General features: G+C 41.4%; 1 protein-coding gene across 3 annotated transcripts in view; it reads left to right on the top strand.

Annotated features, from left to right (window-relative positions):
* The window catches only part of LMO1 (LIM domain only 1), a 63,462-nt gene that overhangs the window by 28,469 nt on the left and 17,718 nt on the right, over nucleotides 1-17,275 (top strand). The gene's annotated exons all lie outside the window — the stretch shown is intronic.

Here is a 17,275-nt window from a genome sequence, read left to right as displayed (position 1 = left end):
GAAATATGAGTAAAATTGTTCTTTTTAATACATATATTTAATACATATATGGAGGAGGTGACTTCAAAAGGAGAGCCAGAAAGATGCATTTGGAGTCCATGAGAGGCAGCTGCAGAATGCAATGGCACCAGGAGAGGAGCAGAGACAGGATTAAGCTGGAACCAGAAACCATGGCTGCTTCCACCTTCACACAGGAGCTTTCCAAAATCACTTGCTGTAGATGCTGCAAACCACCATGCTATCTGCATCTGAGATTTCAACTCAGGCTGCATGTGTGCTCCCACCCTTCCCATTTAAATGTTAAGTTGGTCCAGGTGAGCTGTCTCTGTTCTAGGTAGAGGTGTATTGACTGCTTAACAATTCACGTCAGCATTTCCACGGATGAAATTGTTTGAAGGGTTTGATGGCTGATGTGTGAGTGCAGGTATGTGAGAAAGACCTCCTGTTGCCTCAGGGAGTTAGGCACTAGAATAGCTTTGGGCATTAAGTATCTGCAATTTTATTTTTAGTTATTTGGTTTTAAACATGGTCCTTAGCTTCTCATGGTTGAGTTAATGTTAATTTTTCTCTTTAGCCTTAGGGAGGTTTTAAAGTGACAAACACTCATGTAACAGTCCTGGCCATATGCATGCCATGCCACCAGCAACCCGTAGGCATGCATGTGTATGTATGAAGAATTTATTGGTGCTTCAGTTACAAAAATGTCAGTGAAGTGGTTTCCATTTCTAGGTTTTCTCCCAAACAAAGTCTTCTCTCACAAGATCAAGATGTTTATTCTCTGTCTTCTCTTAGACAGTACTTCTGACAAGTTGGTTTAAAATCCAGTGACAATATGCACATTTTGCTTGCAAAGTGTGAATTTTTTTGAGACTTCTAGCGATTCATTTTTTTCCAGAAACCTACAATACAGTGTTCTGCCACATTAGGTTTCCCTAATAATCCATGGGAGGATGTGATCAAGATCTATTACTGCATCTCAATGTGGAAGTCACCGAATTCTGTGAAGGAACTGTAGTGGCAATTCGCTTTGCTGTTTGCAGGTGTTTAAATCTGTATTTGGAAAGCCTTGTTGTACTAACCAGGCTTCAGAACTGTAAAGAATATCAAAGGACGTCTTGTGTCTTCTAGAAAATGTAGGGGGTTTTTTTTCTTTTGTCATCTTTAGATCCTTTTATGGCGATTTTCAGAGGTCTTCAGTCATTTTGTATTCTGCTGAATCTGACACTTAGAAATGTAAACGTGTCTATCAGAATGCCATTAATTGAGAATAATAAATGTCCCTTTATATGCAAAATCTTTATATAGAGGTGACTCCTGCTGCGATTCCTGAATGCATTTTTCCTTCAAAGCACAAATATATCAGCACTTAAACCAGCATTTGATATCCTCTTGCCGTTACCGTGGCTGCTGCGACTTATTTTTCTTTTCTCGACACTTTACAAGGTGTGCCGGATTGAAACGTGGACCTTCTCTGCAGAAGCGTCCGTGAATTAATGGAACTCAAAAATAGCCAGTGGCAGTTTTACAGAAAGGCACAGAATTCAGAACTGGCTTGTTCTTTGCAAAGAGAGGGAAAGGGACCAGCACAGCCATGTAATGATTGTAGTTAGTGGAACAAAGTTGGTGCCCATTTACCCCAATGAAGCTGATGAGGACAAGTTGTTCTCTGCCACCACTTGCTGTGTAAGTACAGATTTTGTCTGCAGTCTGTTTGTGCAGACTCCTGGGTTTGTGTAAAAGTGTTAAAGCATCTTGAATGATACAAACTGTATCTGCAAGCTGCTTAAATACGTAGCCTTGGAGAACCAGGTCTGTAGGTTTTTAGGTAGAGCTCTGTTGCAATTTCAGGGCACATAGTGGCCTGGTAAGATTTGACACCTCCTGTGTAAGCTTCCTTTTGTCTCTTTGTTAAAAATTCCTTGCCGCTGGGCAAGAAATTACCCAGCTTGACCCTTCTACTTATAACACTTTTAAGATGCTGGCATCCTGAAACAGGGGGACAGTGGCTCTTGTGTGACATAGCAGGAGTTTTTCCTGGATGTGCAGGAGTGGTTCTGGATTGCAGAAGCACCAGCGGAAATTGACACTTCACAGTTTAGGATGAAAATGAGTTAAACCCTGTTCATTATGAGTAAAAGAGAGTAATGATTTTAATAAATTAAGGCTGTGTAAAGGTGGAGGGATAGGGTTGCTCCAATTTTATAATATGGAATGGAAAGTAGTGGACCATTGGTTTAACTCTTTGCTGCCCTCAAGAGGGGGTAATATGCAGGTACCCATGCTGATCCAGACCTTAACAGGGTGATATGTTGTTTATTGGGTTCAAGTAAACTCACCGAATTAAACTGTGATGAAGCCATCCATGAACTGCATATCAAAGACAGATCATTCTCTGGTGTTTATAATGCAGAGCATCTGTCTTAAATGCTAACTTCCAAAATATTTCTCTGTGTGCTGATAATGTGGTGCTAACTGTGGGATGCAGCTTTGCTACTTTTCATGCTCTATAACAAAAATATGAGTTCAGGGGTATATTAGTATGATAATACATTAACATAAAGCACAACTTCTTCCTGCAAAAATAGGCATTCTTCCCATCACAACTGAAGAGCAGAGAGGATATTGTCTGTGGAGGTTTGCATATTGTACTGCAAGTGTATTTTGACACTAGAAACTGAAGAAATGGGAAACTAGATATGTCTGGGGAGTAACTACTAATCTAAGTGTCAGGTTTGATACTGTCAGACTCTGTGGAACCACTAGGTCAAATCTCCAGAGGGATGGCAGAGCCCTTGACCTTCGCAGCAGCAGATGAACTGTTGTTATTACTGAGGGTTGATCTTGGAGAGAGGGATGGGCAAATCTTAAGCATGGAAGTGGTGCCTGTTCTGCATACATATGGGATGTCTCACAGCACTAGTACGTAGGTAGGGTTTCCCCTGATTTTCTTGGCTGTTTAAACAGAGCTGTCTGCACGCTCTCCTCTCCGTTGGCTTCACTTCTCTCTGGAGATGGCCATGTTTCACCCCTCTGGTTGTCCATGGTTGCAGTACAGAGGTCTCTAGGCAAAAGTGTCAGACTTCCTAGTGTCTGCACTTTAAGCATATTTTTAAAAAACCAAACTGCTCAGGCTGTAGAAATACCTTGTGATGAAGTTCATTTAAAAAAAAAAAAAGAAAGTAAATATTTTGGAGGTATCTAATTTGTATTGTTGGTGATATATAAAAGTGACAAGCTTTTGCTTCCCAGAGGTGAGCATGTCAATTGTGAGATCAGCTGTAGGCCTTTGAACACAAAGGTAAGTGTTCATCACTTGAAGTTGGCCAGCTGTTCTACTGGCAGACTAGAGAGAGCCTAGCAAGTCCAGTGTCAGCCCAGCACCATCTTAGTGGCAGTACTTATAGGGAGAGGCTGAGGGAATTGGGTTTTCCAGCCTGGAGAGGAGAAGGCCACAAGAAGATGTTATCACGTGGGGGTTGAGAGACGACGGAGCCAAACTCTTCTGAGAGGGGAATAAAGGCTCTCACCTGGGAGAGGAATTCACACCAGGCACTTCCAGGAGAGTGCAACCCACTGGATACAGTGATGGTCTTGCTACAATGCTGGGAGGAGAAACTAGCTGTCAGATTCCTGGGCTGCACTGGCTTTCAGTGCAGATCTGCCACTCCTCTTGCATTGCCTGATGGACCTGTTTGGGACTGGGGCTGGATTTCAGCTGTGGTAGGCTTGGGAATAAAGTGAAAATAAGGCTGAACCTGCATAAAAAGTGAGAAGTCTCTGGAGAAGTCTTCTGCTGTTTAATTCTCCAAAAGCAGAGTGGCAATTGCACACCTGGCAGTTGCTGTGAAATTGCTGCTACGGATAACAAAAAATGGGATAGGTTTTTTTGCTTGAACTTTGGGGTGCCTGAAATGTAGATATCTATTCTTTTTCACCCAATTCCTGTTTGTAAGCAGGTCAGTTAAGGACTCAAATGAATCTTGGGTTTTGCAAATACTCATTCACACACTTCTATGAGGTACTAGATCTGGAACAGATGTTGTTTTTCCTCATCAGATTTTGGTTCACTGTGAATTGGGAATAAGTACAGTAGTGGTATATAAGGATGAAGCAAAATTAAATTAAGATTTCTATGTGCACAGTACCACTTCAAATACCGTTGGCACTCAAAAAAAGAAAAAAAAAGAAAAAAGACCTCCTAGCACTTGAAGTAACAAATTACTCATCTTACGCTTTGCTGTGGCGCATCATGGATTGCTTTAAAGTAACATTCTTTTTTCCTGAGCTTAGATAATTTATACACTCTTCTGAAAAGAGGCTCCACATGGAGTGCAGTAGAGTTGAGGTAGTTTGGAGAAAAGGGCTACATTTTGCGTGTGGAAGCAATGAATGTAGGCTGTAGATAAACATGGGTTTAGAGCAATCATTGCTGCTACAGCTTGATTATTTTTCTCAGGGACAGGTGCTGGCTCTCTCCTTCCTTTGAAGAACTACGGTACTTGTGTCTACACCATATTTTATATAACGTTCATGCTGACTTACTTATGTTCTTCCACTTCCTATCTGCCTCCCTTTCTCACCCAAAAGTAGGATGCTGTAATTGTGTTTGAGTCTTCAGCAGTGGCAATAGTCTGCTACAGCAGGTTATGGCAAGGGCACCCTATGGCCTATGGAAATACCCATAGCATGTACTTCATGCGTATAAAATCATCTGTTCCAGAGCTTTAAATATTAGGGTTACAGAGAGGCTGATGTGGTCTTGGGAGCAATGGGAGCTAGGAATGATGTAGGGTTGTTCAGGAGCTCTTTAGGTTAATAGGCAAATGTTTGTAGCTCTTTCCTCCCTGAAAGGTGTGCTAAGAGTGAGCTGGGATTGTTCCCTTGACCTGTGCAGCAGAGGAGGTCATGGCAGGGCTGGAGATGTGTGCTGGGAAACCAAAGCTTGCTTTTTGTGTCCCAGCTAGATGTCCAACCACATTTCTCAAGTAGTGCAATCACTTTATGAAAAGGCAAGTGAGGGAAAGAAGGCATCTAACATGATTTGGAAGTAATAAGGTGGACTTTGTAGCAGCCCTGCCCTTAATGACTTTTATTCTCACAAACCTGGTTTACAGATATTTATAGTCTGTGAACTTTTTCTTGAAATATCAAAATATTTGTAGCTATTTTCTTTTTTTCTTTTGAGGGGGAATAAATTACCTGGTGTCATTTGACATTGGTGGATATAAAGAACAAATTTTCTTTAGATTCAGTTTCTTGAGCTCATAGGAAAATTGTATAGCTTGAAATGTTAAGAGTTAATGTAAATAGCCAGTGTGAGGTGAAAACGCTCCCTCTGCTTTAATTGGCGTGGCCTGGTGAAAGCCAGGTCTCAGGCTGCCTCCCTCATGAACTGCCCAGCCTGGTGGCAGATTGACATAATTCCCCCATCCCTGGGGAACCATCGTAGAGCACTCCCTGTAGTGCTCAAAATCCTGATGGAATATAAGGATCTTTTTTTTTTCCTTTTTTTTTTTTTTTTTCTTTAATGGGGTCTCTAGAGTGCTTATATTCATCCAAAGGACTGTAGCTATTAAATAGAGGGGGTTTTAAAGGTTTTTCTAATTGCCACACTTCCTCCCTCTCCCCCTTTTTAAGTGACTTTGGACAGTTGCAGAACTTCGATTTAAATTTGTCTAATCTCTTGAGATATCTGGGTAGGGAAAACTATTGTAACTGAAAATGGCTCTGATTTTTTTTTCTTTTCTTCTATTTTAATAGATATGTTTAGTCTGCTTTAAAAGCTTTCTGGAGAACCTTTTATAACTAGCTAATTTAAGCTTGTCAGGTTTTAATTATAATCTCTCTACACACAAGTTAAGATGCTTAATGCTAGTGAAAAGTTCTGAATACAAAGCAAACCTGTGTCAAGTTTCAGACCACTCTTACCCATCTTAATTGCTTCTGGTCTGAACTTTAACCTTAACTCTCCCATCTGTCTTACACGTTCCCTTCTCTTATCATAACCACTTTCTCTCTGTGGAGTGCTGAGGATCCATCTTAATTCTGCAGGATTTTTAGTCCAGAAAAAAAGTGCCATCAGGCTGTGGATGTTCAGCTCCTTCGTTATCCCACTGCAGCATGATACATGGTCCTGGAATGCAGCCATGCTGTCCCGGGTAGCCCAGAGCATGCTCTTACCCCTGCCACAATGGTACTGCTTGTGGAAGATGGGGGTCCTCAGCTATAGGAGAAGTGCCTTGGATCCCAAATGTCATGACAACTTCTGGTCTCAGTTAAAATCTCTTCCCAACAGCATCCCCAGAGCTTTTTGTTTGCAGTTTTACAGGGATTTTTTTTTTTTTTTTTTAGGTAGTTTATTCCTTCTTAGGACTGTTGTCTGTCTAATTTTCTAGCTATGACCCATTCTTTGTGGCAAAGGTTAGTTGCATCTCTTTCTTTGATAAGAATGAGTTTCATTCAAGCTTAGAAAATTAGCCTTGAAAATACTCAGTCAGTGCAGATTTCTTCTGGAGAGTGCATTTAAAAGTTTGAATCCAAAATTGATTTGGAAGTACTCTAATCTAAAATAACCCTGATGTTAGCATTGTTGTCTGCAACTCCTGCTAGCCCCGGCGTTCCGGTTCAGTGCATTGGCACACAGTTCCCTGATGCTGTGAAATTGAGACTCATCTGGAGATACAGACTTTTCTAAAAAGGATTGCAAGGCACTTAAGACTCCTTATTTCATTAGTTCAGTGAAGGAGTTCTTTTCAGCGGTCAGGAATCTCATGATGAGGTGGACAAAAACTGAGCAAATCAAGCCATAGAGACTCCCATGGAAAAGCTGCTCGGTAAGTTTGTTGGCCCAAAGTGTAGGATTTTTGGAGCTGAAGGTTAGTGGTTTAGAATTTCTTTTTAGTCTGAGGTTTCAGGCAAAGCATTAGTAGATACATATCCAGGCCAGACTTCAGGAGGTGCATTTCAGGAGCCTTTCAGGTCTGCACACTGGGCTAGGTCATATGATTTTTTTTTTTTTTCCCCATTGTTTTTAACCAAGTGCAACCATCAGCATCTTCACGTATGTTGGTGAGAATTAAATGGAGCATAAATAACTGAATTGAAGAGCAGACTTCCACTTTAAGGGGATCAGTTGCTGCATGAAGCCGTGGTAATGATCCAGAGGTGCAGGATGCATAGAGGAAGAGAGTAAAGTGTGAGTACAATCCAAAGAGCAGACAGCAGGTCATAAATTCTTGTAGTGGTGGTGGTCTGAAATTCAAGGAATAGGATTAGAGAGCTACTGTAGGTTAATGAAAACAGCTCCCTTAGGATCAGCTTGAATTCAACTCAGTGGTCAACCGTAAGAAGAGGAATGTCTTGTGCAATTCCAACTTCTCATCCATATTCTGAATACTGCATTGCTCCTGAATGCTGAATAGAGTAGACTATGCTGTGTTACGGTATATTTCATATGACTTCTAAGATGCTTTAATGCAAACTAAATGTCATGCTAACTTGCCCCAAACCCTTAGTGCTCACTTTATTCTGGAATATATGGTGAATTGCAGCAGAGTTTTCAAAGCCTTCTGGAGCATTTCACAGAAAAAAAGAAACAAAAGGGGGAAAAAAAAAAAAATGTCTTGCAATTTTACTTGGGTCTTATGTGTTGTCCAGGGTAATAGTGCTCAAATCCCGTCTCTATATGTCACCTCAAAGAACTCATTATAGAATGAGTATGCAACAGCTAATGCCAAGAAACCACTTTTAATTCTTGTCAGCATAGTTTCTTGTAAAGAGGGGTAGCATTAATGGCCAGCTGTGGCTTGTGAGCCCTGACTTAATCAGTTGTGGATAATGAAAATTAGTTTGAGGCATATAGTTACTAGCTAACTGCAGCTATAACAAATGTTTAATGAACAGTGTTGTGCTGGAGTCTGTATGAGTTTCCCTGTGAATGAAAGGGGAAATGGCCAAGAGCAGGACTTTCTCTGTCCTAATTGTAGTAGTGGATTGTAGTAGAGTAAAATCTGTCTGTGGAAGCAAACTGTGGCAAAGTAAGGCTTAAGCTAGACCCCAGTAAACAGAACAGAAGCAATGAAAGTATTTAGCCTCTGCTTTCTCTGTCATCTCTATCTTTGTGGTATTGAGAAATACCGCAAAGGTATTTCAAGGTACAGCAAGTTCTTTCTGACAGACTTCACCCTGCCCTTTTTCTAGTCTGGAAATATTAAGCTGCCTTTGCCAGAGCAGTTGAGCGAGAAAGGCGCTGTGCTCTCTAGGGTCAGCAGTGGGATGGGAAGGATTGTTCCAGTTGTTGTTGGTGAGCTATACTTTGTATAAGCATCTAGGGTCTTTGTTAAACTGTGTGTCAAGCCAGGATATCCAGGGACCTCCTGTAGTCTGAGCACCTGCATTACAGAAGTCATGGGCTTTTGTCTAGTCATTCTCACACAGGAGCTGAAACTGAGCAGAGCATACTCTTGTCCCCTTTCTGCTAGAAACGGCAGGACAGTGCTGGCTTACCATCCAGCTCAAACTGTCCTCTGCTTCCCAGCCACCTCTGGGTGGGCAGAGGAGTTTGGAAGGGAGCAAGGCAAAACCTTTAGGAGCTGGTAGTAGGACTTTCAAGGTAATTTCGGGCCCCTGAAGTTTTGCTAGGCATTGCTGTGTTGACTGCACGTGTGGTCCAGATAAATCCAGTAAAGTTGCACTAGATGTGAACTGGTTTTGGCACCTCTTCTGAGAGTTGTTCATGTACAGCTGAAGTTACCAAACCAACTCCACAAATTCCATGGCTTTCCTATGTTGCCAGCTGTTCAGGAGGTTGCATAGTGTCATTCAAAACTTCAGGGCTTGCAATAGGTTAGGGTACTGTTTCTATCTACAGCGATACAAATTCTGCTTCCTAAATCAGTAATTATTTATTGGTTACTTGTGCATGATCACAAATGCAGAACTGAAATTGAGGGTCTCCACAGCCGGAGACTTAACACAGACACTTGGAACTGTGACCACCTCAGGCCCTCTCTTATACAACAGGAAAAACATGCCACTTTGAAATACTGGGGCGGGAGGGGTGACAAGATGCTCTCTTAACCTTGGTTTTTCTTCACTACTTTCATGAGACAAAATTCCAGTCTGCTTTATTTTTTAAGTCAGCAAACTGATTATATATTGTAAAAGATCAGTGTTTTCATGGGTGAATAGTAATTACTGAGTAATGGCTTAAAACATTTCCTGGAGGAACATAAAGCTGTTTTTAAAAGTCAAGAGTACATTAAAAGGATTACCATGTAGATTTGATTTTTAGATAACACTAAAATGGATCCCAAATGGACTTATGAAAAGGGATGCTATCTCTTTAATGGAAAGTGCATGGTCTGACAGCTCAGCATGCAAATGGTCCTGCAAAGGACTGTCTGTTGTGTTTTTCTGTTTCAACAGGAAAAGAAGGAAATAGCTCTCCTTACCCTTCTTCTTTCAACTTTTAATAGCAGATGGGTTGGTCTGGTTTTGCTAGGAAAGGGAGAAGAGGTTTGGGGAATAACTGCATCTTTCTGTATCACTAGGGAGGTATATTTCACAACTTCTAGAAGGTCAGCAGCATTTGCGTCTCTTACATGGGTTGCATTAAGTAGAGTCCCTCTGCATTCTCTCTAAAGGTGCATCTTTACTTGTCTCTTGGAAATGAAGAAAATATGGAAATAAAGTACAGTCCTTGTATATTTATTGTATTACTCTTGTGCAGCGCATGAGCATCAATGTTTGGCTTTGCAGCAGATTTGGACAGGGGCAGGAGAGGCTGTTATTTTCATACTACAATAACTTGCAATTACTTTAGCGTTTGCTATTTCAGAGTTGCCAGCACAACTTTCTGGTGATTGATGGTGTAAAATATGCTTTTGGCCTGACTAGGATTTCTTCTAGAAACATTTAAAAGAGTATATTCACATTTCATTAAATACAGAGCACTAGGATTCCAAATTCTTTTGTGGTATTGAACAAATTATTATAGGCTCCGAAAGTCTTGAGAAATTTCTATAGGCCTGTGAAAGCTTTAGATTGGATAGTCATCATTGCCTGCGTTAAGGCTTGTGACAGATTGCTTCATCAGTGTACACAGAGCAGAACATCAAATGGCCATTTGGCAGTGGGCACTGAAATTCTATTAAGGTTGCCGAAAGCTTAGGTTGACATTGTATATGTCTGCAAAAAGGCAGAAGAAAAGATGATGATTATGATCGTGCAATGATATAGTTCTATTCTCCTTAAAATATTCACATATATAGCAGACCAAATCCGTCAGGGTGATGTTAATGTTTCACTGTTAAACCTGAGCTCTGCTACATCGCACATCTTTGCCTATGTCTTGAATACTCAGTAGTAATATGTTAAACAGTGCATTTTAACTGGAAAATGAGAATTGTGTAGTATTACAGGTGTGCCTCGAAATAATTGACTTGAGTTTTTCACTTCCTAACACTCATTGGGATTTTTAACTTGATACAGGGTTTTTCTGTTCGATTTTCTTTCCTTTTTGGAAAAGGGAGGGATGGAAAACTCCCTGTACTTAAAATCAGAAAATAGGTTATTCTTAAATGAGCTGAAAAGTAAGGGATGAGTTCTTACCTTTGTGACCATTTGACTCAGAGACTATTCTTCCATTAGTTTGCTTCGACACCCAAACCTCCTGAACATAAATCTTTTGAGCTTAGTGTCTTTTCAGTGGTCACCTGCAAATTGGTGGAATATTGAGGAATATGGGACAAATTTCAGGCTACTCATCCCTAATAATGATTTTTCTCATCTGTGACGTTCTTGTACTGTCCACTGACCACTGTAAAGGTGGTCTGAGGGTAGTCTCTCCATTGCTACACGTTTTTCTACTACAGACACTGGAGAACTGGCCACCTAAAATCAGAACCTTTGCTAGGCTGTAGGGTGTTAAATTGTGACTGATTAAGAGAACTTGATCAGAATGTTCTCGGACTAGGTTGAAGGTGGAAGAAATCTGCGCGTCTTTTTACTGTTCCCAGGACTTCAAACAGTAAAAATGGATTTTACTGAAACACTGCATGTGCTAAGAATAAGCTTTGGACATATGCCAATTATGAGCAATTAAAGCTCAAACAAGCATATTTTATGAGCACAGGGAAAATGCTGCTTACCAGAATGATTTATAGAAACTGTTTTGCAGCAACAGTTATTACGGTTTGTGTTTAGTCCTGCTGCCATGTGTTCCTTTAGAGCTACAGGTTGTCCTCTGGTAAAAGCAACTCTGTAATAGAGAAGATCTTAAAGCAGGTAGTGGCAGTCTCAAAACTTTTGGGAAAAATTAAAATCTAGATTCTAACCCTAAACCTTATGTGCTGAATCAGGACCTATGTTATTACAGATTCAAATGATGTGAATGATTTTTTTTTTTTTGATATCTTGGTCTATCTGAGCAAATATCTTGAAAACAGTCTCTGCATGTGAGATTGGAGGGGGGTTTAAGCCACTCGTTAAGCTTTGGGTCACTTTTAGGCAGCTGAAACTGCCAGGGGACACTGGACTCTAAAATATGTTTCTCTAAAGCTTGCTCTGAACTGTAGGGTAAAAAAATTGCTGTGTTTTTGGAAGGAGGACTATATCATAGTTAAAATAGAAGTGCTGATCAAAATGTTGTTTCTCCTACTAACTGCCCTCTCCAACTACTTTTTTTGCTATGCTTGGGAGATCTGTTCAGTAATGATTCAGAAGAGAGAATACCACAAATGAATTGCCAAAACCACTGTAAAAATCACCTGCTGTATATTGCAGCATGAAACTGAATAATGAAAAAAGATTGTCGTTACCCATTGAATAATTCTGATGAATGATCTAAGTCTTGTTCATAAGCTTTTAGTTGCAAGTACTCGGTGTTCTAAATGTAACATTTTAATTGGATACAGAGATGACACGATGAGTTTCACCCTGCTGGCCGTAATTCTTCAAATGAAATTCTTGGTGAAGATGCCCGAGACAGTGTACTCTCAATTCAGTGGAAGTGCATGGTTTAACTTGTTTCACAGGGTGTAATATTCATAGAAGGTGAGTAATAGAATACTGGGAACGCAAAGTGAGTTTCTTTTTAAGGGCATAAAATTCACTGCATCTCTTTGGCAATGACTGTCTGCATTTACTTAAATGGGTGATGCAGGACTGTAATGCTTTTAAATGATATCAGATCTTCTGATAAAAGACATAAGACTGCAGCTTATTTATTGTGATGAGACAGGAGTTAATAAGATTACTCCTACTCTTCAGTTACTTTTTCATCTTTTACAGCCAAATGCTGGGGATTTTGTTAGCAGGCAAAAGGAGGTCAGCTCATTTAAAGAGTGTTGATGCTAGAAATAAACATTTTTTCCCTCAAGTGGAACTCTGAAACCTATTCTCAATTTCCCAACTGCCAAAAATCCAGTCTTCACACCGGAACTGCTTTTAGCACTGGAATGATGCATTCCTACGATAACCACTTACATAAATTAAAAAAATGAAGTGTAATAATTGGGGTCTTTGGCAGAGAGGCTGTTCAGAAATGTGGTAACTGTGCCTGAAAGGTATTACTCAAGAAAGAATTTGTTGTAGAGAATAAAAACATTATTCCAGTACTATGTTGTGCAAGGTGCTGTACAACCGCACAGGAAGCATGGTGCTGGAGTGGTTGTCACAAACCTTTCAGGGAGTAGATGCATTTTGTGTATGTGCAGTTATTTGCTTTGTTGAGCAAGCTTTTATGGCGAAAGTAGCTAATCTGAGGAAAAAGTTTGTTTTTTTAAAACAACAACAAGAAAAAGCAATCCCTGCAGAAAACCCCACTGAAAAACTTGCAGAGGGAAAGAGTTAAAGCCATCTGCCTGAAAGCATTGTGTAAAACATACACACAATGTTGGGGAAATAAGCCAATTATGTGTGCTTCACAGGAGGTGGGGGACTGACCTTTGTGTATAATTAGTTCTTTTATTTAAAGCAAAGATTTTGAATAGAATAACTAATTAGCTGTCATAAATGGCAAATTGAAGATTTTGGCCAGATTCCTTGGGGAGTGTGGGACGACGTCCCTCCTCCCAGCTTGTACTGTATGCTCTGGCTCTCCTCCTCATTAGGGTTGTTTTTAGTTCTCTGCAGTGGTAATGAGGAGTGCAGTGGTGGCACTTCTCAGAGCCCCCTTAACAAGGCATGAAATGCAGGTGGAGGAGAACCACCTTCAGCTCCTGCCGCTTTCACTCAGCACATGTGGATATAAGCAGAGGGCTCGGGTAGGAGAAGGGGAGGCCAATGGGGGCCTGAAAAGTCCTGGTGATATCACCTGTGTTTTATGCTCTGGGCTTGACTGTATAAAACACAGGCAAGCTGCAAAGCCTCGAGGCATATATCATTAGCTAGCAGTCCCGCATTACTCTTTCAGACCAATTAACCTTTAGAGTTGCATTAAAGAAATTAGGTTGGTGGACTTCTCTGCTTTCAGAGGGGTCCAGTAGCTCTCTTGCAGACCAGAGCACTGTGGAGCTGTACGCCATAGGACCACTGCAGATAACTGTTATTTAAAAGGTCTACCATTTATAAAAAGTTCCCAGGCTTTCTTGGAAACAAGGCTTTATGAACAGAGCCCTTAGAGGAACTGCAGCTGATTGCCGTGTGAATAGAAGTATCAGTAAAATGGCTTAGAAAAATGGAGAGGTGTACTTAGTGGACACTTCTGTTACAAAGCCAGCTGAATAATTTTACAGAAAGACCCTGACTGAGAAGATACGGGCTGATTAAAGCTTGTTTGTCTGACTGTGAATAGAGGTAAAGTTTAGATTACTCACTACAATAACAGCCTTTTTAGACACAGCCATAAATTTCAGTATGTCCAGAGGTGGTGTCTATAATTTTTTAATGTGCATTGGAGCTCCGAGCACTCAGAACAGGTTTTGTTTTGTATTTACCAGCAGCAAGTCTATTAAGTTGTAAAGGGCAAAGAAGGGAGTGTAGGTAGCCAAAAATAGAAAGGCTTCATCTACTGCTTCTAAGAAAAGATAGCAACATGGATAGCTAGCAACTGGAGAGGAGAGAGCAACTTGATGGTACTTTCAAGATTTGGCAATCAAATAGCATTGAGTACTGTGTTCAGCTCTGGGACCCCCAACATAAGAAGTACACGGACCTGTTTTAGTGGGTGCAGAGGAGGGCCACAAGGATGATCAGAGGGCTGGAGCACCTCTGCTATGGAGACAGGCTGAGAGAGCTGGGTTTGTTCAGCCTGGAAAAGAGAAGGCTCCATGGAGACCTTAGAGTAGCTTCCAGTACCTAGAGGGGGCCTGCAAGAAATCTGGAGAGGGACTTCTTGCAAGGGCCCGTAGTGATAGCTCCAGGGGTAATGGCTTTGAACTGAAAAAGGGGAGATTTAGATTAGGTATTAGGAAGAAATTCTTTACTGTGAGGGTGGTGAGACACTGACACAGGTTGCCCAGAGAAGCTGTGGCTGCCCCATCCCTGGCAGTGTTCAAGGCCACATTGGACGGGGCTTGGAGCAACCTGGTCTAATGGAAGGTATCCCTGCCCATGGCAGGAGGGTTGGAACTAGATGAGCTTTAAGGTCCCTTCCAACCCAAACCATTCTGTGATTCCCTTTGTGATCACATATTGAAACAAGTGGGTGTTCAGATGTTACTTTTTCTACTTCTGCAACACTACTTCTCATTTTCTAATCCTCAGCCACACAATACACATAGAATTTGTCAAAGGTGAGCCCTTTGTTTCTTGACAGCCCTGGTTAGACATCACATGCCTTTGATCAAATGGAACGAGGTACCTTGGCATTTTTTGGTAAGTACTGGGAAAAAAATCTACATGGAGAAATGAAGCAGCACCACAGTCTTGCAGTGGGGAAATTTCCCAAAAGAAAGAGATCTTCTCCTGCAAAGCCCAGCCAGAAACCACCTGGTTGGGGTTTGCTAGAAGCAAGACAGGAGGAGGAAAGTGAGGTTTGGTGTTTGCTGTGTCCTCTCTCTGCAAGCCTCTGTCGATGAAAAGGGTTAAGCTTCTGAGATGCTGCTCTCTTGTTGCTTGGAAATGACATGGCAAGCGTTGGAGGAGCCCTTGCTGATCAAGTTTGGCGGTTTTTTAAATTTTGTTTCACGCCTTGCCTGCTGTGTCAACTCACCAGCTAATTGCAGCTGCAACTTTCTGTAGTGGCTTGTGTGCTCCATGCAGACCGGTTGGTTGGGATGTCAGAGGGAAGCCTCACAACCCAAAATTTAATTTCAAAACACTGAACCTGACCAGCAGAGGCTGACCTTGCTCGTTATTATCTGAGTGGGAATAGCAGCTTTGAACATTATATGATCTCTGAAATGGTACCTTTTTTCATTAGAAAGCCCCCTGCTGAACACTGACCAAATACATAGCTTTTTTCCTTGCTTAAGGTACTGTTTAAAAATATATATATCTGTTCTCTTGCTAGTTATTAGAAGAAAATCAAAGTGTTACATTCCCCTTATTCACGGAAGCATCTCATAAGACAATGGTGTGCTTGCAATCACAGGGAACTGAGGTGGCTGCGATAAGTGAGGGCTGCCAGCGCCACAGATGGAACAAGAACCACCACTACAGCCAGCCCAGAGCTGTAAGGTCTGCTTGCCGCCTCAGCAGACCCTCCTAAGCTGCCATCCTGCTCTTACTGATCACACCAGCCTCTCCTAATGGTACAGCAAGGGTTTCATATCTGGGCAACTGCCCTTGTGCTTGACCATGCTGCTGTCACAGTGACCACTCGCTTTGGGTGAGGGCAGCTGTAATTCTGAAAGTGCACTAGTTTCAAAGACTTCTTGCGAAGTCCCATTTGGCTAAAGATCTTATATTTCTGAATCACAGAGATAATCTCAAACCCCATCTATGCAGCAGTACTCTTGAAAGGGGGTTTAAGGGGCTCTAGTTGTCTAGAATCTGCATTTTGAAATCCACAGCAGCTCCAGATGCAGGATCCTCAAGTTACCTAGCTGAACCTTGTGAAACCATTGTATGATGACCCTCCTTGTAAGAAATCCTCTTCTGCCTTCAAGGGTACACAGCTCACATTTAGAGAGGCTGTTTGGGGGGTGGGTAATGACTCACTCGTGTCTAGGGCTCCTATCTTAAAATATAATTCTCACATCTAGGTCTTAGTTTTCATAGGTGTGAACTATTTTCTTTCATCACTGGTACTGGATCTCACACAGTTTGCAAATGCAAATTCATGTATTCACCCTTTCCTGCCTCAGAAGAAGCCAGTCTCTTCTCACAATGTGCTGTTTTCCTGGCATGGAGTTGGAGAGAGCATGGAATGAAGGCTTTTGGTTTTCTGAAAAAGAAATTACTGCAAAAGTGAAGGTTCTCTTTGCTTCCGAAATGTACTTTAAAAATAAATAAATAAATAGAGTGATTCTGCGTCCAGAAGCATGGAGCTACTTCCCTTGTCAGCAGGATCACAGGTGATCTGTGCGGTCTGACCCTCAGCACCTTCAGTACATTACACTTCTGACACCTCCGCATCTTTTCCCTCTTTCCAAACGTGTGGGTGTTTCTCTGTGGCTGCGTATGTAGAATTTCTCTCAGAAGCATTATGAGTTGCATATGTGACAGTCAAACAGAGATTTAAGTTTTCACTTAATTATTGCATATTTGTCACTGGCATCAAAAGTTTGCTTGTATTGACTTTGCAAGTGGGTTTCAAGTGTGCCACAGCAAAAGGCAGGGGGACTCTTTAAGCCTCAAGAGTTTTTGAATGTTACTTGACCTGCTTCTGTGCTGCTGAGACCACTTTGATAACAAATGGATCAATACCTCGCTGTTTGTGTAGAGGTGTCTTAAGTGCTATTGTCGTCTGCTTGAAGCTCTGACAAAGCAATTATTACTGTAGGAGTGGTAGGTTTTACATGTGCCACTGTCAGGTCACCCTGGCTTTTAAGGAAAGCAGCAAATGTCACTTATTACAGTGGCACTGGCTCAGTCCTCTCTGGTTAAGGACTGTTAGTAATTCCATTATCAAGCTGCTACTTTCCAGGACGTATGACACTTCTTACAGAGATGGTGGCTTAACTTTGTACACAAGTATATAACCAGTAACACCTGATTCTACTATAGACAATGTTCCCTCTCCTTTGCACTGGTTATGCCCACCGCATGCTTGTTACAGGCCCAGCATTGTCGGTTTTAGTGATAGACACTAGTAAAAATAAAAATCAAGGCTCTAGAGAAAATGGGATTCTGGCGTCTCAGTGAGTTTGTGTCTTCTTTCCTCATCTTC

This window comes from Strigops habroptila, chromosome 4, assembly GCF_004027225.2.
Source record: "Strigops habroptila isolate Jane chromosome 4, bStrHab1.2.pri, whole genome shotgun sequence".
NCBI lineage: Eukaryota > Metazoa > Chordata > Aves > Psittaciformes > Psittacidae > Strigops > Strigops habroptila.
Note: the sequence above shows the minus strand (reverse complement) of the source record. Positions and strands in the feature narration are given on the sequence as shown.